Source organism: Bos javanicus, chromosome 19 (genome assembly GCF_032452875.1).
Source record: "Bos javanicus breed banteng chromosome 19, ARS-OSU_banteng_1.0, whole genome shotgun sequence".
In the NCBI taxonomy this organism is placed as follows: Eukaryota; Metazoa; Chordata; class Mammalia; order Artiodactyla; family Bovidae; genus Bos; species Bos javanicus.
Window position 1 is genome coordinate 60,283,633 of NC_083886.1, and position 14,969 is coordinate 60,298,601.

Here is a 14,969-nt window from a genome sequence, read left to right on the forward strand (position 1 = left end):
CCGGGGATTGAACCCACAGTTCAAGTCTCTTAAGTCTCCTGCATTGGCAGGTGGATTCTTTACTATGAGTGCCACCTGAGAAGCCCTTTATAAGGATTATCCAGCCCCAAATGTCTATAGTGTCAAGATCGAGAAACTTTTTTTTTTTTAAACCTCCGCTGCCAGATTGAAGGGCTTCCCTGGTAGCTAGCTGGTAAAGAATCCGCCGGCAATGCAGGAGACCATGGTTTGATTCCTGGGTCAGAAAGATCCCCAGGAGAAGGGAAAGGCTACCCACTCCAGGATTCTGGCCTGGAGAATTCAGTCCATGGGGACTATACAGTCCATGCGGTTGCAAAGAGTCGGACACGACTGAGAGACTTTCTGCCAGGTTGAAACAAACGTGAACCCTCACCTCTGCATCGCTTTATTTATCAAAGGAGAAAAAGAAATCTGTTATTTTTTCCAAGTGCATTTCCCCCTGTATCTTATCAAGAACCACCAAGTTCAGCACACCCTTGATTAGTCACTTCCATTAACAGTGTTTATTTTGGGGTTTGTGTTTATTTTTTAACGTGGTTGCCCTCATCCCCCTCTCTTCCTTATGCTCTTGTGGTGCCGGCCAGCTTTCCAGCACAATCTCGTCCACCGGGGTCCCCAGTCCCCGAACCCACTGGGCCAGCTCCTGAGGTGGGAGGGCAACCTCTCCGCCCACCCTCCCTCCTTTGGGGGGCTGGGGCTTCCACTCCTGGAGTTTCTCTTAAAGCCGCAATCGGGCAGTTGTCCTCATCCCTCTGATTTCTCGGATACGCTTGAAAATCCTTTTCATTACCGTCTCCGCGGACCAGCCGACCCGTGACAGCGCCAAGCCTTTATTCCCGTTCCCGGCTGTCCGCATTCCGTGAAACCAAGGACGCTCAGTGGTTTCCTCCCCTGAGTCAGAGCAGGGAGATTTCTGACTTGTGGGTCTCTGCTGGGTCTCCGCACCCCTCCCCTCCTCACTGCCGGCGGGTCTCTGGGTTCTATTTAAGTGTTTCTGAGTCACGGAGAGCTGATCCCTGCCCCTCCCAAATGGCAGAGAGATTTTGGGGCTTATGACTGAGTACCCAGAGCTCCAGGGAGTCTCTGAACAGCTTTGGCGGTGGTGGTGGGGGTGCTTCCTCTTTGACTGAGCAGCCCCCCCACCATCCCTGGTGCTCCTCCCCAGTTTCAGCAACCACCACGTTCCCCAGGAGGTGACTGACAGAGCCCCCTTCAGCCCAAGGAGTCCCTCCCCAATTTGGGAGGGTCTCATTGCTAGAGTTGGACCTAAGCACTGACCCAAAGTTTGCAGAGAAAACCATGGCACAAGGATGCTTCCTGGCAGGCGAGCTGCTCAGAAGGCCCAGGTACCTTCCCCCTCCCCCAAACTCCTTCCTGGGACGTTTATTTGAATCCCACCAGGGAGGTGGCTACTTTGGGGTATTTATTTGTTTAAACATGGGTGGCTCCTCCAGAGGAAGGTGTCAGGTTTCAAGGTTGGAGAAAGGGTTGCAAACAGAAAGTGGGTGGTCTGGAGGAGAAGCAGGCCAGGGTGGGGGTCCCAGAGCCCAGCCTTTCTAGGTTTGTAGGTGAAACTGCTGAGCTGCTGTGGCCTCTTTCCAGCCCCAGTGATCTTCATCTGTAAGACTTGGGGAGGGGCATGTGTTCTGACTCGGGGACAGCCTTTTTGTAGATTGTTGAAAAGAGCATTTGGAAATCATGATGATTTAGGGGCAGTCCCTCCTATTAATTTATCCTGAGGGTTTTGATGACTTATCTGAGTGCCTGGGGAGGAGCGGGAGGCTGCAGGCTGAACTGGTTCTAACTGCAGCCCCACCTCCAGGATTCTGAAAGATTCGAAAGAACCAGGGAACTCGTGGAACGGCAGATGTTATGTTGTTATGTGCTCAGTTGCTCAGTCGAGTCTGACTCTTTGTGACCCCATGGACAGCAGCCCGACAGGCTCCTCTGTCCATGGGGATTCTCCAGGCAAGGACACTGGAGTGGGTTGCCATGCCCTCCTCTAGGGGATCTTCCCAACTCAGGGATCGAACCCGCATCTCTTGTGCCTCCTGCATTGCAGGCAGATTCTTTACCCGCTGAGCCAACAAGGGGAATGGCAGAGCCTCTTGCCTAAAATCTCTTGAGTTTGACCGGAATGACCAGCCCTGCCTTGTGTCCCAGGGCCAGCCTCCCTTTCGGATTAAACTGGCAGAAACATATCTCTGATGAGTTTGGGGGGTTCCTATCAGCCCTGAACAACAGAGTTTGGAGTTTTGTATTCTGCAAGTAACAGTCAAAGAAAACAAAGCCGAGATGGAAGGAAACCCAGAGGTGCGTGAGATCGCTGCTCTCCGGTCCACGGCTCTCCCAAACCTGGAAGTGACACGAGGTAGCGTCTTATCTCTGAGCCTCTCCCACAGCTTCTCTACTAGGAACTGCAAAGCGCAGAAGAAGCCCGCTGCCACTATGCACAAACTCACTGCAGAAAAGAGGTGGGGTTTCGCCTGGGGGGAAGCACCGGTGAGGTTTTGGAGACACAGGTCTGTCCAGTGAATGACATGGTTACATACAAGAGATCCAGTAGAGATAATAGAGAGTGGCTGCCTTCTGCTGTTCTAACAAGGGGAAGAGGAGACGGAATTCACAGGGCCATGCAGAATTATGGCTTCCCCGGTGGCTCAGACGGAAAAGAATCTGCCTGCAGTGCCGGAAACCCAGGCTCAATTCCTGGGTCGGGGAGATCTCCTGGAGAAGGGAATGGCAACCCACTCTAGTGTTCTTGCCTGCTGAAAAGAGGGAGGATTTTGCCTAATGGGAAATACCAGGGAATCCCATGGACAGAGGAGCCTGGCGGGCTACAGTCCATGCGCTTAGGTCAAACAACAGAAATTATCTCTAATACTGCAAGTGATGGCACCCAAAGAGGCTGAAACATCCCTTTTTTTTTAACATTTGAAGGGATAAAAATGCTATTTACCAAGTCTTTCTGAACAGAGAAAAAGACTGTCCCTAGATGAATAGCCTTATTAAGGAAACCTTGTTTGGAATTAGTGATATAATGTGCATTCTGAAATATTTAAGGCTGAAGGGGCCTGAGGCCTGCATTTTGCCTTGTTGTTCAGTCGCTTCACTCGTGTCCGACTCTTTGCAACCCCATGGACTGTAGCCCACCAGGCTCCTATGTCTATGGGATTCTCCCAGGCAAGAATACTGGAGCAGGTAGTCATTTCCTCCTCCAGGGATCTTCCTGACCCAAGGATTGAGCACAGGTCTCCTGTATTGGCAGGCGGGTTCTTTACCAGTGAACCACCAGGGAAGCCTATTTTACGTTGACATGTGTTTAAAAGATAAGATGGGTTGATGGATGGATAAATGCATAGATATGTGATGAAACATAGTGGAACCCTGACAATCACAGTGTCTAGGTGGGTATGCGGAAGACTTTCAAGTAAAATATTGGGGAAAAGCACCAAACCCTGGGCCACCCATGGTGATTCAGACTCAGTGAGTTGCCGATGAGGTCTAGAAATGTTTTGAGCTTTTTGAGAGATTCTGACAATGAGCCAGGTTTGTTGGGGCCCCCATGGAAGGGATTGGTTTTCCTCAAACTTGGATGCACGCCAGAATCCCCTGGAGATTCTGCCAAAATGCCGAGTCTGATCCAGCAGGTCTGGGGGTGGGGGCCTAAGCATCTGCATTTCTCACGGGCTCCCAGGTGACGCTGATTCTGGCCGTGCGTGGACCACATCTGGGCAGAAAGGACGAGCAGGCTCGCCCGGGATCTTTGCTTCTGAGTAGTCTGGTGGGGCTCAGCGTGGGCTTCACTCTGGAGTCGTCTGGGGAGCTTTAACATAAACTGATGCCTGGGTGCGGAGTCTCACGCCCAGAGATTCTGGTTTAGTTGGCTGAGCAGCAGCAGGGGCAGTGACATGTAAAGGCTCCTTAGATGATTCTAATGTGCAGCCGCTGGTTTCACGTCATGAAGGGACGCCATGGAATATTAAATTTCAGGAAATGAACTTTTGCACAGAAGGATGCTGTGATGACACCCACGTGTGCAGAGGTTTTTCCAACCGTGAAAGACTTCGAACCCAGCCATCCCCTTTCCATCATAATGAGAATGACTGACAGCCAGCGGTGAGCATCGGGTGATTTTTGCTGTTCATGTCATCATCACAGTACCAACGAGGCAGGCATTGATATCCTATTTTATTTACTTAATTTTTTAAAAGAATTTTTTTAATGTGGACTATTTTCAAAGTCTTTATTGAATTCGCGACAGTGTTGCTTCTGTTTCTTTTTTTTTAATGTTTTGGTTTTATTGACCCTAAGGCATGTGAAATTTTAGCTCCCCAACCAGGGATCGATGGAGAAGGCAATGGCACCCCACTCCAGTTCTCTTGCCTGGAAAATCCCATGGACGGAAGAGCCAGGTAGGCTGCAGTCTACGGGATCGCTCAGAGTCGGACACGACTGAGCGACTTCACTTTCACTTTTCACTTTCATGCATTGGAGAAGGAAATGGCAACCCACTCCAGTGTTCTTGCCTGGAGAATCCAAGGGACGGGGAAGCCTGGTGGGCTGCCGTCTATGGGTCGCACAGAGTCAGACACGACTGAAGCTACTTAGCAGCAGCAGCAGATCAGGGATCAAACCTGCAGTCTCCTGTATTGGAAGGCATAGTGTCAACTACCGGACCCCTAGGGAAGTCCCAGTATCCTATTTTACAGATGGGGATATCAAGTTTGATTGAGTTCAGTGACTGGCCCAAGGTAGCTCAGCTAATAACGGTAAGTCTTGGGCAGACATATGAACCAGGTCTGCCTGACTTCAAAGGTCATACTCCTCAACAGTCAGGTCACTCTGTGGTCCTCGTGATCTGTGCCAAGAAGCTGGTAAGCTGTAGCCCATGGGTGTGCCACATCTGGCCAGCTGCCTGTCTTTATAAATAAAGTTTTATTGGAAAACAGCCCTGCGCCTTCATCTGTGGATCGTCTGCATCGGCTTTTACGCTGTCACGGCGGAGTTCAGCGTTTGCAGCAGAGACCCTGAGGCCTACAGAGCCGAAACTGTTTACTCTCCCGTCCTTGACAAGGAAGAGTTGAATGACCTTCGATGGATTGATGAGGCAGCTAGCACAGAGCTGGGACACAGTCCTGGCTGTGATCTGAGCAGAAGGACTAGCCCATGGAGGATGAACTTCAACTCACGGTCCCTGTAGCTCCCTTTCTCTGCTTTTTTTTTTTTAATGTCTTTATTTTTGGTTGCACTGGGTCTTTGTTGCTGTGCTTTCTCTGCTTGTGGTGGGGGGTCTTCTCTTCATTGCGGTGCATGGGCGTCTTGTTGCAATGACCTCTTGTTTCGAAGCATGGGCCCTAGGGTGCTTGGACTTCAGTGGCTACAGTGCATAGACTCAGTCACTGCGACTCGTGGGCTCTCGAGCACAGGCTCTAAGGGTTGTGGTGCCCGGGCTTAGTTATTCTGCAAAATGTGGGATCCTCCTGGATCAGGGATCGAACCCGTGTCTCCTTCATTGACAGGCGGATTCTTTACCACTGAGCCACCAGGGAGGGCCCCTGCATTTACTGCATGACCTGCATTTTACTGCAAGGGTTACAACTTGCTTCCTTGAAGCAGATTTTGATGCCAAAATTTCTGATCTGCTTTCTTCAGAGCGGGCGGTTTTACTCCCAAAGCTACGGCTGTCACAGGGCTCTCTGCAGGCAGAGTGGGGCGAGGGAGGCCAGCTGGCAGCTACCTTCCCCTGCGACACCCTGGGAGGCTTTCGTGGAAAAGCCCAGAGCCCCCTTGCTCCTGAGGGCCAGCGGAGGCTTCAGTCCCATCCCGCCAGCCAGCCATCCACCCAGAAGCCCTTTCAAGCATCGAGGAAGGAAGAGAAGGGAAATGCCAATCAATCCATCAAAACCCCTCCCTCCAGTGGCTTCCAGGCCTGAGCATCCTTGACCCCGGGGGCCCAGGGCCAGGCAAGCAGGGGAAGTGCATTTGGTAATGATTCTAGACTTCCTGTTTGGTTCCTGTCGGGGGCTGAGATATGCATGCTCCTAGCATATATGTAATCACAAGCATTCTTTCTTTTCTCCCAGGTTTTTTTTTTCTCTTTACTATTTTTCTTCCTCTGGCGCTCCTTTGCATTTTTTTCATTGTTCATTGGTATAAGGAGGGCCTCCTTTGGGAAAATTGGTGGAAAAGGAGAGGTGAGGGGCAGGAAGAGGGCAGGATACCCTGCCTGGATTCCTGGGGGCGTTGGCCTGGGTACCGTATACACTGTGTCTGCCCTGGGACAGACACAGTGGGAAAGCTGAAAAGAATCTATTGAGGTTTGCAAACGTTCGGTGGTGGTAGTTTAGTTGCTAAGTCATGTCCAACTCTTGCGACTCCATGGACCGTAGCCGGCCAGGCTTCTCTGTCCATGGGATTCTCCAGGCAAGAATACTGGAGCGGGTTGCCATTTCCTTCTCCAGGGGATCTTCCCAACCCAGGGATTGAACCCAGGTCTGCGCTGCAAGCAGATTCTTCACCACCTGAGCTACGAGGGAAGCCCTACACAAACATTTATTTAGTGCTCGTTGTTGTACACGGGACTGGGGCTTCCTTGTTGGCTCAGCCGGTGACGAATCCGCCTGCCAATGCAGGAGACACAGGAGACACGGGTTCAATCCCTGGATCAGGAAGATCCCTTGGAAGAAGAAGTGGCAACCCACTCCAGTATTTCTGCCTCAGAAATCTCAAGGACAGAGGAGCCTGGCAGGCTACAGTCCATGAAGTCACAAAGAGTCGGACATAATTGAGCGACTAAGCAGTTTGGTGTGCATGGGATCCTAAGACACACAGAGAAGTCGCCTCTTATCCTGTAAGAGCTCAGAGATGAGAAGGAGAGGGAGGAAAGGGAGAGTTCAAAGCGGTTTGATGATCAGGATGGCAGTATGTAGGACGGGGACTTCCCTGGTGTCCGGTGGTTAAGACTCCAGCTTCCAGTGCAGGAGACGCAGGTTTGATCCCTGGTCTGGGAGCTGATAATCCCTTGTGTCTCGAGGCCAAAAAAGTCAAAAACAGAAACAATACTGTGGCAAATTCAATAAAGACTTTAAAAATGGTCCACATCAAGGAAATCTTGAAACAGAGGTAGGGTGGAGATGGTGCTGTATGGGGAGGGGTCGTGGATCCTTCAGCTCAATTCTCTTTTCCAAACAAGACTGAGCCTTAGTCTCAGAGATCGGGGCACGATGTGCCTCTCACCAGATACCAGTCAGAACTAATAGAACCCAGCATCATTGCCGAGCCCTTGGCACCACTGCTGGGTGTTACAGGGCAGGTGGACGATTTGCTGCTCCCCCGTGTACCAGCCTTAGTCCAGGGGGCTGGGGGGCTGGAATCATGGGGAGAACGGGGCTCTGGGGACCTCAGAGGTGATCGCCCTTCTTTCCATTAAATCAGGACTCTGGTCGCTCCATCAGGGGGAAAGGCGAGTTCTCCCTTTCCAGCACCTCCTGACGTCCTCCCTGCTGGCAGTCCTGGCCCTGGCTTTGGCCTCACCTTGAAGGGGACAGGATGTGTTTTCAGCTGGGCCCCTTTTCCTCCGCATCTTGGCCGGACGTGAGTGCAGCTCAGGAGCACAGTTGTGGCCACAGGGCTTCGGGGGCCCCTGAGCGCACCAGGCGGACAGAGAGGAGGCGGGGATGAGGGGTCCTCGGTGCCGCCCGCGGGGCCCAGCTGGCCCCTGCCGCTGGAGCGCTGGGCCGGGTGCTGGTTTTGGTGGCCCCGGGAGTGGCCGGCAGCCAGGACTGCAGCATGGCCTGCCCTGCAGGAACCCCCGCCCCTTCTGCAAACCCCTCTCAGGGCTGAGCTGCCGGTACTAGTGAGCCGGGCCTCTGGGTTGTCAAGGTGGGCGTGGGCAGGGAGGGGATCGGGACCCCTGTGTCCTCTTCCCTCACCCACCGTTTCCCTTCTTCCCCCTCTTCCCCATTGTTCCAAGAGCTAAGTGGCAAAAAAAAAAAAAAAAAAAACAAACCCGCGGGCAGTATGGCCTGATATGGGCGCTTTCGATTTGCGTGGGAACTCCCCACCTGGTGTCCTTGTGGAGTTGCTAAAACCTGGGCATCCTCTGAACTCCCTGAACTGAGGGGAGGGCAGAAAAATAAACAGAGCGCTCTCGAGATGAAACACTAGCGCCAGCTAAGAACTCCCACCCGCTGGAGAGGGCTCCCGGGAGCCTTTTGAACACCCATCTCCCCGGGATCCTGACAGCACTTTCCCAGACGAAGGGCTGGCGGCTGTCAGTGCACAAGGAGCCCGGTACAGCTGTGCCCAGCTTCGCCCTAGCAAGAGGGCAGCGATGCTGGCTGCAAAAGAATCTTCCAGAAGTGCCAGGGGTTCTTCCAGAGATAGAAGCCTCTCAGCAAGTAAGCGGACTGCTCATCGCTTTCTAATCCACCAGTTTAGTCTCTCTGAATTTTCCATCTAGAGTCCTCTTCCCGGCCCCAACCCTGCAGAGAGAGGAATGCTGCCTTTTATCATTTTGCCAGGTGAACATTCCTTTCGAAATATAATAATTACCTCCCAATGCATCTCCTTGGAAAATGCATATGCATATATGTACATATACATTTGTGGATGTGCATATACATACTTTTGTGTTCATATAAACAGTGTATAAAGAATTTTAAACCGAGTGAAGACCCAACATACAAATAGTACCAGGGCCCCTAAGACACACGCCTTGTGCCTGGAAGGGTGAATAGTCCTCCAGTTTGCTGGGGACTGTCTTGATTTTAAAATGGAAAATTCTGTGTCCCCAGAGGCCCCTGTTGTTGCTGCTCAGTCGCTCAGTTGTGTCCGGCTCTTTGCGACCCCATGGACTGTAGCCCACCAGGCTCCTCTGTCCATGGGATTCTCCAGGCAAGAATACTGGAGTGGGTTGCCATTTCCTTCTCCAGGGGATCTTCCTGACCCAGGGATCGAACTCTCGGATTCTTTTCCGCTAAGCCACTTGGGAAGCCCCTCCACAGATCCCCCAAGAGTGGGGCAAATTGGGAAGGCTGATTGTGACAGAGCCAGGCATTCGGAGTCCATTATTGCAAATCCTCATGAAGACACCGTCAATTAGATATTGTTTTTGCAGAGAAGGAGAGTGAGCTGGAGATGCTGACGGAATTGCCAAGTTCACGCCCCAAGTGTCTGGCTGAGGTCAACGCTGTGCCGTGCGTTTTATGCAGGAGCGTCGTGGATGGTATGGATACAAACGTGAGGATGGGAGTGATGGTCAGGGTCTCCTTCGCGAGGGAAGGAGGGGCCGGGGAGGACTGTGCTCTGAGAGGGGGTCTCCTGCCTGTTGCTTCGGCAGCTTGAGAGTCTCCGGCCTAAGTGCCTGAGGAGGACGAGCACTGACCTGGAGCAGGTCACCCTTCAAGATGGAAGGGTACCACCTCCCTGCGCCCGAAGCCCCTCTGCCTGGACTAGTGTTGTTAGCCGTTTCCCTGTGGCCCGAGTCCACCTGGAGAGCATCACAGGAAGGAGGCCAGAGAGGATGAGGATTTGCTGACTCTGTCCCCATCACCCCACCACCCCATCTCCCCATCTCCCCATCACCCCATCATCCCATCTCCCCACCACCCCATCACCCCGTCTCCCCATCTCCCCATCATCCCATCTCCCCATCTCCCCACCACCCCATCACCCCATCTCCCCACCACCCCATCACCCCATCTCCCCATCACCCCGTCTGCCCATCACCCCATCTCCCCACCACCCCATCATCCCACCTCCCCACCACCCGGTCTTCCCACCACCCCATCACTCCGTCTCCCCACCACCCCATCACCCCGTCTCCCCATCACCCCGTCTCCCCATCTCCCCATCACCCCACCTCCCCATCACCCCACCTCCCCATCACCCCGTCTCCCCATCACCCCGTCTCCCCACCACCCCATCACCCCACCTCCCCATCACCCCGTCTCCCCACCACCCCATCTCCCCATCACCCCATCTCCCCACCACCCCATCACCCCACCTCCCCATCACCCCGTCTCTCCATCTCCCCATCTTCCCATCTCCCCACCACCCATCACCCCACCTCCCCATCACCCCACCTCCCCATCACCCCGTCTCCCCATCTCCCCATCTCCCCATCACCGCATCTCCCCACCTCCCCATCACCCCGTCTCCCCATCTCCCCATCTCCCCATCACCGCATCTCCCCACCTCCCCATCACCCCGTCTCCCCATCTCCCCATCTCCCCATCACCGCATCTCCCCACCTCCCCATCACCCCGTCTCCCCATCTCCCCAGCCCAGCCTTCCTCTTCTCTCCCTCAGAGGTGTCCATGCAGCCTCTCCTTCCTGTGGGCCTCCCCCAGGAGACCAGCGGAGAGCTAATTACTGTTTTCTCTTCTCCAGGCCCTGTGGCTCTGCCAGACGAGGCTCCCCTTCTGTCAGGCCCACGATCCTCCGCGGGGACCTGGAGGTGGCCCGGGCACGTATCTCCGTCTCCCTAGTTACCGCGGGCCCCCATCCAGGACACTCCCACCCGCCTCGTCGCTCCAATGCCTCACCTGTGCTTCCGGTTTCAGGTTCGAGAGCAAGGGGGGCGGGTTTTCCAGGGCACTCCTAATCGCCGGCTTTGAGCTGATAGGGACCCAGGCCAGGTCATTCCGCCACCCACAGGGCCCTGAGAGCCGGGGGCAACTCTTGGGAGTTTCCTGGTTTCGAAAGAAATCAGATTGAGGCCCGGGGCGTGGACTTCCTGGAGAACGGTGGTCCAGGCGATAAGCGGCGGTTCCAGAGAACAGGAAAGGCCGCAGAAGTCAGCCTGGGGATAATTTCCGGGGGCTGGGGCATCGCATTCTGAGGGGAAGCGTAGACCCGGCCCGCGCAGCTGGGTAGGGCTCCCCGGCACCCCTGCCCCAGCCGTCTCTCCCGGCATTGCGTTCCCATTGAAATAATCACAGGGTAGGGCCGGCGGGCTGCGTCGCCATGGCAACCGCTCTAATTTCTTTTAATCCCAGTGTTCCTTCCTAAAGGGACCTCCCCCAGCCCCTACTCCCGCCCCCCCCCCCCCCGCAACGTGTTTTAATTGTAATAACTCCTGGGTTTTCGGGAGGTAATGACCGTGTGTGGGGGAGCCAGCCTTGGCGGGGCTCCATGCACAGCGCTGCCCGCCCAGCGGCGCCAGGCGGCCCTCCGCCTCCCAGCAGGAGTCCTGCAGGAGCCCAGGGCAGGCTTGGGCAGGGTCTGCCAAGGGGGTCTGTGGCCTCCGCGCTAATGAACACGAGCCAGGGAGCCTCGGCCCTGCGGGGTTGGGTCCTGAGGACGTTCTAGGCCAAGGCCTCCCCTCACCCAACACCTGCACACTCCGATCACACCTGGAAGGAAATCCACAGACCCTGTCTCCATCCCGGGCCCAGCCAGCCACGCTGCTTCTGGGATGTGACCTTGAATGTCTGTTCAAAACCCCTGGGGTCTCGTTATGGTGCAGTTTCCAATCCAAGTCTTGGGGAAGCCAGAAGTCTCATGTCTCCAGCTGCCTCCCAGGGGGGACACCCACGCCGCCCACACTTTGAATAGCAGGAGTCAGGGATACCCCTGTCCAGCAGAACTGCAGAGATGGAAATACCCTGTATTTACACTGCCCAGGATATTAACGAGCCGTTATCCACAGGAGGTCGTGGAGTAGTTGAAAGGCGGCTATGTGACTGAGGAAGGGAATTTTAAATTTTATCCAAAGTTCCTTGGATTCAATGTAAACCACCGCATGGAGGCTGGGGGACACGAGATGAGATTGGAGTCCGCAGAGTGTTCTGCTGGTCATTGAGAGTCCAGACCCCGGGGCAGCCTCCTGGCCCTCCCACAGCCGGAGTCTTTCCATCCGAAGCCAGGTGCACAGTCCAGATCTATGCGTTTCCCTTCAGGATGGGACACAGCAGCCCAGGAAATTCTCCTGAGACTGATTCCTGCCGGCTTCCCTGTTCTCTGGAATGACTGCTCATCCCGTGCTGGGGACCGTCTCCTTTGTCTTCTCCAGGCCGTGTTCCTTGCTCAAGATGGATTGCTGGCTGGAAAATGAGCAGATCTGATGGCAGGGCTTGGAAATAAGAACCCAAGTTCTGCCCAAAGCCTAAGACATCTATCTGCACACGCCCAGCTTCTCTGGGAAGCCAGTTACGTATCGGCACAAGGCTGAGGTGCCCGGGGCCACTGTGGACTCTCTGATGCTGTCTGCAACTGGTCTCTCCATCCTAATCACAGGGAAGACAGTTTAGGAGGTGACGCAATACTGCTGTAGCAGCCCTTGGACAACTTGCCTTCTTCCAAAACCCTCCTGGGCCAAGCTTTCCCGTTCGCACGCTGAAATATTAGATGTTCAGCTGGGAGTCCAACAGCAAAATATTTCTGAAATTGTGCGTGTGTGTGTGTGTTTCTTTCTTTTTTTTCTTCTAATTTAATGTGCCAGACAAGCCTCCCGGTAATTAAAACCAGAAACAAGGACCAGACTTAGACAGAGATTTGAAGGCTGTAAAATTCTAGGACAGGTTTATGTAAAGCAATTAAAAAGGGAGTTAAAAATTGTTAAAAAATTAAACACTAATTACTTTTTTTTCTCCTCTCATTTCTGCTGAGCTGTTTTGGCCGTGGAGCTCGAAGAAAGATATAAAAAGGAGAAAGTTTTGCCTCGTTGCTGTAAATCATGTTCAGCAAATGCGCCTCTGCAGTTTGCAGCCGAACCCATCTGCTGTCAATTAACCTAAATCATGCCTTTTCAATTAAACTGGCTTAGGGAAGTCTGGTAGCAAAACGGGTGTGTGTGTGTGTGTGTGTGTGTGTGTGTGTGTGCGCGCGGCCAGCGTGGTGGTGGTGGAGGATGGGAGAAAGGTGATGTCTGATTTCAGACTGCGAGGTGGAAACATCTTTTAAAAGGTGTGATCCCGTTTTAGTGTTTTCCATATAAAATGAGGTATTATTTGCAGTGCTGTGGAGGGTGTCGTGAGAGGGGGAGGTGGAAGGGAGGGGGTGAGTCTTGAGAGTTGGAAATAAATGAATTCTTGCAAGCCCCAGAGCCAGGGCCAAGCAGACTAGAGGTGAAAATAGCTCGGGGACCACGGCGTCTGAGGCCGGTAAGCAGGAGCAGGGAAACTGTGGCCCTTGGGTGCCCAGAGGAAGGCTTCCTCCGGTATGCATTCGTGCTCGCTCGCTCAGTGATGTCCGACTCTTTGGGACCCCATGGACTGCAGCCCGCCAGGCTCCTCTGTCCATGGGATTCTCCAGGCAAGAGAACTGGAGCAGGTTGCCATTTCCTCCTCCAGGGGATCTTCCCGACTCAGAGATTGAACCTGAGTCTCCTGTGTTGGCAGGAGGATTCTTTACCACTGAGCCACCTGGGAAGCTTGGCATGACAGTCAGTTAAATACTGGATGGGGTGGTCACAGCAGCGCAATCTGGCAGAAGCCCACCAGAAGGAGGAAGGAGAAGAAGCTCTTGTCTTTCAAAAGAAAATGGACTTCCACCACCTGAAAGGGTCTGTGGTCCTGGGGGTGGGTGAAGGAGGTCACGTCTCTAAGGACCCTAGGAAGGAATCTGTGTCTGGGCTTCTGTTCCTTTTAGGGTCCCCCAAGCCCAGTGGCTCTGTGTCTTGTGTCCCGAGGGGAAGGTTGAGTAGGGCTGTGGCTCCCCCAAAGTCAAGGCCCGTGAGTGAAGGAGTGTTTGTGCATCTGTGCATGTGGGACCCCCTCTGTGGGCTTATGAGCCCACCCTTAAGCTCCTAACTGGTTGTTATTTAGTCACTCAGTCGTGTCTGACTCTTTGCGACTCCAGGGACTGCAGCACGCCAGGCTTCCCTGTCCTTCACTATCTCCCTGTGCTTTCGGAAACTCATGTTTATTGAGTCGGTGATGCCATCCAACCATCTCATCCTGTCGCCCTCTTCTCCTCCTGCCCTCACTCTTTCCCAGCATCAGGATGATACCCAAACCTCCCAGCTCCCGGCTGCTCCCCACATTTGTACCAGGTGGGGCCGCACCCAGGAGACTACGTGACGCTCAGGGTGATGGTCTGGGGACGCTCACCTTCAGAGTCATGTGGCCTCCTCTCTCTTGAAGGAGAGAAACATGCTAGCCTTGACTCAACTGGGATGAGTTATCTGCATGCTTTCCTCCTGCCCTGTTCCCAGTGGGAGGGGTGGAGGTGAAGTGTGTGGTCTGCTGATATGTGTTTATTTTCAGTCACCCAGCCCTCCCCTCCTGCTCCACTCAGCTGCCTCTCCGGGACTGCCCTGAGCAGTCAGCAACCTGCCAGAAAGCCTGCTTCTTGGTTGAGGCTTAGACAGGGGATGTGATGAAGGAAGGGCTGATGACAGGAACTGGGTCTTTGAGATTTGGGTTGATACTGATATTAACAACAACAACAATAATAGCTACAATTTATTGAACACTTACAATGTTAAAGATTTCCCCTCATCATGGTGAAGCTCTAAGGGTAGACCCTCCATTGTGCTATTCTGCAAATGAAGAAATTAAGCCACAGAGAAGTTAAGACACTTATCTGAAGTTGCACGGCTTGTACGTGCAAAGCCAGGGTTTGAACTTGGGCTGTATGCTCTTGACCCTTTACTACCCTGCCTCTCAGAGGGAGGTGGCCTGAGGGGGTTTCTGTGTTGTCTGCTCTTTTGCTCCTGGGTTGGGGCTTAGGGGAGGGTGTCTGGAGGCCACCACCAGATAGATCAGTGTATTGATAGCCTCAGGTGTGAAGGATGGAGTTCGACTTTGGGTTATGGCTCAAGTGGTAAAGGATCTGCCTGCAATGTAGGAGACTCAGGAGACTCGAGTTGGATCCCTGGGTGGGGAAGATCCCCTGGAGGAGGAAATGGCAACCCACTGCAGTATTCTTGCTGGAGAATCCCCATGGACAGAGGAGCCTGGTGGGCTACGTCCATGGCATCGCAGAGTCAGACACGACTG